Below are 6000 nucleotides of genomic sequence, written 5' to 3'. Positions count from 1 at the left end.
GAACTTGAAGAATTATTTCACTGGCAACATCAAATGCAAAGTATTTTATTTTTGAACTTCTAAAATTTGAAAACAAGATAGCCTAGGATAAATAATATAGTTTTCTAAAATTGAATTTGCTCATTCAGAGCTCAGTTTTTCTGCTTTAAATGCAAACGCAACTTTCTAAACTCCTAGGTGGGAACACTGCTGTTTTGATGATCTGTGATTAGATGAACTGATCAATCTCAATTGGTAACATCCCCTTTTTATCCTTCCCTCCCTCCCCCCGACTCTGGGAATGATTTAAACATTCTGGAATAGATGCATTTTGTGTGTGTGTGTTTCTAGTCTTATAATGACAGCTTCACTCCAGATGTCTCCCTAGAGGTATATACTATCACATACAGGAATTCGTCTTCATCCTTCTCACTTTCATACACTTCATAAATCAGCATGGAAATACTCACCAAGCTGTCTCTGCTCACCACTAGGAAGAGGGCTTTATTACTATCGAGCTTTAAGGGCCTTCTAATTATCTTGACGAGTTTACTCATGTTGACCTGATCAGGTACAAAATTACTTGGTTTTTCCAGGACAGGAAGCTGCTTTTCACCCCTGTGTCATTCTTTTGTCACTGGGATTTTGGTAGGATGCTGCTGTCAGATAAGTGGGACCTCCACTCTTTGTTCGAAGGAGTGACACTGCTTGAAGGTCTTCTCCAATCTCATGCCACGCAAGGCTGGACAAGGGCTATGGCCAAGCAGAGGGTCCTGTTTAATTCCTTAAGCAAATATTGATTACATGCTTATCATACACCAGGTACTGTGGTAAGGTTTTGTCCTATGGGGTCGAAGTTAGATATTGAAATATATGTCTATAATCACTGTGATATGCTGAGGGAAGATAGATTCCAAATGCTATTGGAGCCTGGAAGAAGGGCAGGTGAGCCAGTGATCAGGGAAGATTCCAGAGAAGGTGGGATTTGACCTGAGACTGAAAGATGGGTATGAGTTTACCTGGTGGATAGGGGAAGGCATTTTAGAAAGCATGTGCAAAATAGAAACAGTATATTTGAGGACTCCTAAATAGAGTATGATGGACAGGGGGTAAGAAGAAAGCAGGTTGGATGCCAAAGAAAGAGAGGTGAAGCTGGCACAGTAGTGCATGCCTGTAATCCCAGCTACTCAGGAGGCTGAGACAGGAAAATTGCTTGAGCCCAGGAGTTCCAGATCAGCCTGGGAGACATAGCAAGACCCTGTCTCTTAAAAAAAAAAAAAAAAAAAAAAAAAAAAGAAAGAAAGAAAGAAAGAAGAAGATGAACAGGGAAAAGGGTGCCTTGCTTGCAACTGTTATTCCTTAGAATTTGGATTGTCTTTTTATTATTATTAGTTTTATTTTTTAGAATCAGGCAACAACCCATTCTATGAAATAGAAAGGGCAGTCCCAGCATTTGGATTGTCTTAAAGGCAATGAGAAACTCATTAATCTAGGGAGGAATATTCTCATATTTGCTTTTTTTTTTTTTTAAGCCTTTGTGGATGGTTTTCTTAAAGAGAAGGCTGTTGACTTCTCCATATCCACAAGGGAGAGAGTAAGAGGGAAAAGATAACATGCAGGGAATGAATTGTTGCAAGAGAGAGTTCGATTAGACAAAGTAAGAACTTGACCCTGTGGGGATTAGACAGAGGTCATGAAGGGAATTGGTAGCCTTTTCAGACCTGAGGATGTTTTATAAAGGGTGGTCATCGTCTTTCACATTGTAAGTTTCGTTTCTGGTTGAGGCAAGAGGTTGGATATATTCAGACTTCCTACAGCGTGTTCTTTAGAAGAGTCATTCCATCTGTTAACAGATAACAGAAAACAAAGTTTCAGTGCTCCCCAGAAGTTTGGCTTAGGCACAACTGAATAGGCCTATCTATTTACTGCAGTATTTTTTAAAACAACATTTAATATGATAATGTAAACTATGAATATTTCAGTGAAACATTGGATTCAGGGTCCCCAAACTTGACTACAGGATCCCTTTTATATAGGGAACTTGTGGTCTTCTGTTCTAAGGAGCACTCTTGGTAAAATACTGAACCAGATACATTTGATTCTGTTACAAACTCTAAGAATCTTCCTTAGGTTCTGAAATCCTAAAAAAAATAAGATTTGGACTTACTTTTCCATAATGCTTATTCATCATGGAATTATGCTCATTCATTCAATATCTGCCTATCTGGGGCATATATAAGCTCTCAAGTCTGTTGATATTTAATAATAACTATGCAGTGACTATTTTTCAGAGTTCTGAAGGGTGGATAAGTCAGATAAAATATGAACAGATATAATGTCCACCTTAAACTCAAATCAAACTAAAATCCTAAGGGCCAACTTAGTAGAAATTTTGGGAAATAGCAGGTCTACTCACTCCAAAGAATGAAAGGAAAAGAGGGAATAGATAAACCGTCCCTTATCTCCACACCTGAAGATATTTCTTGGTACATGTCAAAACTCAGGAGGTTAGAATTCTAACGTGTATTCAAAGAGAGATGGAACTTTGGAGTCATCTAAAGAATGTTGCCATTGGGAATGTAACATTTAAGTGCCAGGAATAAGATTTGGGATCCTCAACAAACTCTAAGGCCAGTGCAGTGGCACACGCCTGTAATCCCAACTATTTGGGATGCTGAGGCAGGAGGATCGCTTGAGCCCAGGAGTTCAAGGTAAAATAGTGAGCCCTCATCTTCAAAAAAAAAAAAAAAAAAAAAACCCAAATACAAAAAACTCTCAAGAACTAGATTTTTTAGTGATTAAATCTAATCCTGGGGTTGAAAAGAGATTTTTTCTTTCTTTTCTTCTGTGCATATGCTTACCCAAGCAAATAGATTTTAATTGAGATATTTAGATGTCAATTCTAATTAGTTGTCAGTGTTGCCTGGAGTATTAGGACGAGAAGAGTTGAGACTGAACCTCAACTGAATCCATGAAACAAATGTGGCAATTGATGAGCAATATCTGCCTTATCTGGGGGAAATGTGTGAAGCTCCCCATCCTTGTAGTTTCCATCCCTTTTCTAAGTTATACTTGGAAGTATGTTAAGTTGTAAAGGGTGCTGTGAGCTGGATTGGATCAGAAACAAAAATTTGAGAAATAGAATGATTCACAAGATTTTGTCAAATCGTGCAGAATGTATATAACCCTATAGGTCTAGAAGAAACTGGTGTACAAGGGAGCCAAGTAACGTTGATTTAGATTAGAAGTGTGAACTTTGCAGAAATGTGGTACAACCCGGGACCCCATAGAAAGGAGTCCTTGACAAAGAAGTCTACAAATATCTTTTAGCACATGAAGTGTACGTCTTCAAATTTTGTATAGTGTCTGTATGAGAATTTCTGCTGGAGATTGTATAGTTGGTCTTTCTTATTCATGTTAATAACATGAATTAATTAACAAATTCTTGTTAATTAATCTGTACTTTGCCAAGCAGTACTGAAAATTCTTGATGAAGTTCTCAATATAAATAATTTTCTTTCCTTTTACAAATGGGGCCTCTGTTACCCATAGGGATCTCCCAGAGTCCCTACAACAGGTGACACTATCAAGAGGAGGTATACTAGACTGGGAATGAAGGAAGAAAACCAGTACTTGTTGTGTCGTTGTTGATCACACAGCATCCAGACAAATCCCTGCCACCATCTCCTAGTAGGGCTTGTCCTGTTGATGGGTGAGCTGCTGCCCAAGTGGAGTGGTGCACCTGGTGAGTCAGGAAGAGTTACAACTTCACACCCAGCTTGTTGTCCACATCCAATTCTGTGTCTTAGCCAAATGACATAAAAATCAACTTGAAAAAAATACAAAGTAATGTCCTTCTGGGAGTTTATTTGCAGTAGTGTCTGGTTTGTGGCTAAAATTCTGGACTTGAAATTAGGAGAGCTGAGTAGAAACAGAAATGGAAATGTCTGTGTTCCTTTCTCATTTTGACCAGGCACTGCCTCAGAACTTTTGACAGTTCAACTTTTTTGGGCCTCAGTTTCCTCATATTTGATTGGGAAGAGAGGGAGGCTGGAGGTGGAGACAATGAAGAAAGGGATTGACTATTCAATGACTTCTAGACATTTTATCTAAAGTGTTACCTGCATTTCCCCAGGCCATGCCCAATGAGCTATCAAGAACAGCAATGAGATGCTAATCCTACAGATTGGATGAAATAGAGGGAGCTAGAACCACATGCATCCTGCTCCCCACAACTTCTCCCAACTAATGCAGAAGGTTCCCAAGGTTTGTCAGACAGCGATTTGAATTTCTGTGGTCTCTCTGGCTACCTTGTGGTATTTCTGGTGCCCTGTGGCTCTTGGCATAAGCACTATAATGATGCTAGTCCTTCACCCCTCATTTGTCTGTCTGAAAACTGTGCTGGTTTGAGATGTTTCCCACAGATATCTGGGTGATGTGGCTCCATGTTTTTTACCAGCACTATTTGTAAGCCATTTCTCCCCTGACAGGGACACAGCTTCCTGAAGATTGGGCTGGGAACAATCTAACTCCATTCAAAATCACCTTTTCCTTAAGAAGACCTGTGCTTGTCATTAAATCATGTGTATAAGCTGGTGTAGACCTTTCAGTTAAGTTCCTTAGACCAATAGTCTTCAAAGTTTTTGCTCTCAAAAGCTTTAAAAGACTTGTAAAACTTAGTATCTCTTTGCAGATTTTCAAGTCAACATGAACATATTGTGTAAAGGATCTATTTTATGTTGTCAACAGACAAAATTACAACAAACAGTTTAAATAGCTCAGTTGGCTGTATTGTGGTTCTAGAATTGGGCAACACTTCATTCCATAAAATATAATAAGTGTTCTGATGAGCTGAGCAGAAGGAGTTAGCTTTGTAGGCAGAGGACGGCTGAAGAAAGCAGAAACGAAGAGAGCAAAGAGGATATTAGTCATTCCACAGCTACTTTTCTGTAAGGCAGGACAGGGAAGCAGAATAATAGAAAAAAATGTGGCTCCCATCTGTAATCCCAGCTACCCAGGAGGTTGAGGTGGGAGGATCACTTGAAGCCAAGAGTTCTAGGCTACAGCAAGCTACGATCATGCCACTGCACTCCAGCCTGCGTGACAGAGCAAGAACCCCTGTTAAAAAAAAAAAGAAAAAAGAAAAAAAGAGACAGAGAACTGATTAGTTAACATCAGGCTACTTCTTTTGTGTGTGTGTGTGTTTTTTCAAATTTACTAAGTAATGAAACAAAAGATCCAACAGTTCTTACATAGCCTTTATTTAAAAAAAGAAAAAAAGATAAATTGTCTTGAAACTACTCCTAAGTATTTTGAAAAACATTTCCTTTTAAAAGTAGCTGGCCAAGAATCCAGAAAACCTTTTCATTTTAGAGAATCTTCCTCTCTCTCTTGCTTTTCTGTTCTCTTACCTGATGTCAGTCATTTTGTTTTTCCTGGGCAGTCAGAAATCAGTTTTTACTTTGAAACTAAGACACTCATTTTTGGCTTTAAAAATTGTTAATTATATTGTTTGGTTTTGGGTACTATCTTTGGGTAAGTTGACAATTTCTAGGTTTTTTGTTAATTAAAAATTTTTAGTTTTACTACCTCTGTATCTACTTGCGTAAAAAAGGATAGTATCTAATTATATTTTAACTTACCACTTTTTAAAACTTTTAACTGTTGACATGTGTAAGGATTTAAGTAGAAGTTTTTCGTACTGATTGAAGATTTAAACTGGCTTGTTTGGAAAATCAGCTGTTACCTCTTTCTCCTGATTTCTCAGAAGGTCAAATAAATACTTAGTTTGAGTTTGGTAGAAGTGAACTTTAGTATGAGTGATCCCATTCTGATTTTTTATCTGGTCTGTTGAGGCCTGGTGCAGAAACTTAGTCCAAAACAATGGTCTCTTGTGATTTTTATTTAACAGTATTATCTTCGTGCTTTAAATACCCTTTCCTTAAAATCACAGAGTTTCAGATTTGTCTCAGGTCAGAAATTGTTCGTAGAGCAAATTATCTGCATCAAATTACACTGGCT

The 6000-nt window shown here is 38.1% G+C and overlaps 2 long non-coding RNA genes across 5 annotated transcripts in view; one reads left to right on the top strand and one right to left on the bottom strand.

Annotated features, from left to right (window-relative positions):
• Nucleotides 1-463: 463 nt before the first annotated feature.
• Nucleotides 464-2484, bottom strand: LOC104004009 (uncharacterized). Its single transcript, XR_008541060.2, has 3 exons — nt 2396-2484; nt 1701-1822; nt 464-732 (listed from the first exon to the last, which is right to left on the bottom strand). It is a non-coding gene; the product is annotated as an uncharacterized LOC104004009 (long non-coding RNA).
• A 62-nt stretch (nt 2485-2546) lies between these two features.
• Nucleotides 2547-6000, top strand: part of LOC129138100 (uncharacterized) — a 42280-nt gene continuing 38826 nt past the window's right edge. The window contains exon 1 of one of the 4 annotated variants that reach the window (XR_008541062.2): nt 2547-2690. This is a non-coding gene — a long non-coding RNA (uncharacterized LOC129138100). The remainder of the gene's footprint in view (nt 2691-6000) is intronic. The other 3 variants (XR_008541064.2, XR_008541061.2, XR_008541065.2) reach the window with 3 other exon arrangements.

The sequence above is a fragment of the Pan troglodytes genome, chromosome 1 (genome assembly GCF_028858775.2).
Source record: "Pan troglodytes isolate AG18354 chromosome 1, NHGRI_mPanTro3-v2.0_pri, whole genome shotgun sequence".
In the NCBI taxonomy this organism is placed as follows: Eukaryota; Metazoa; Chordata; class Mammalia; order Primates; family Hominidae; genus Pan; species Pan troglodytes.
The sequence above is the reverse complement of the archived record's forward strand: the minus strand, read 5'-3'. Positions and strand labels throughout refer to the sequence as shown.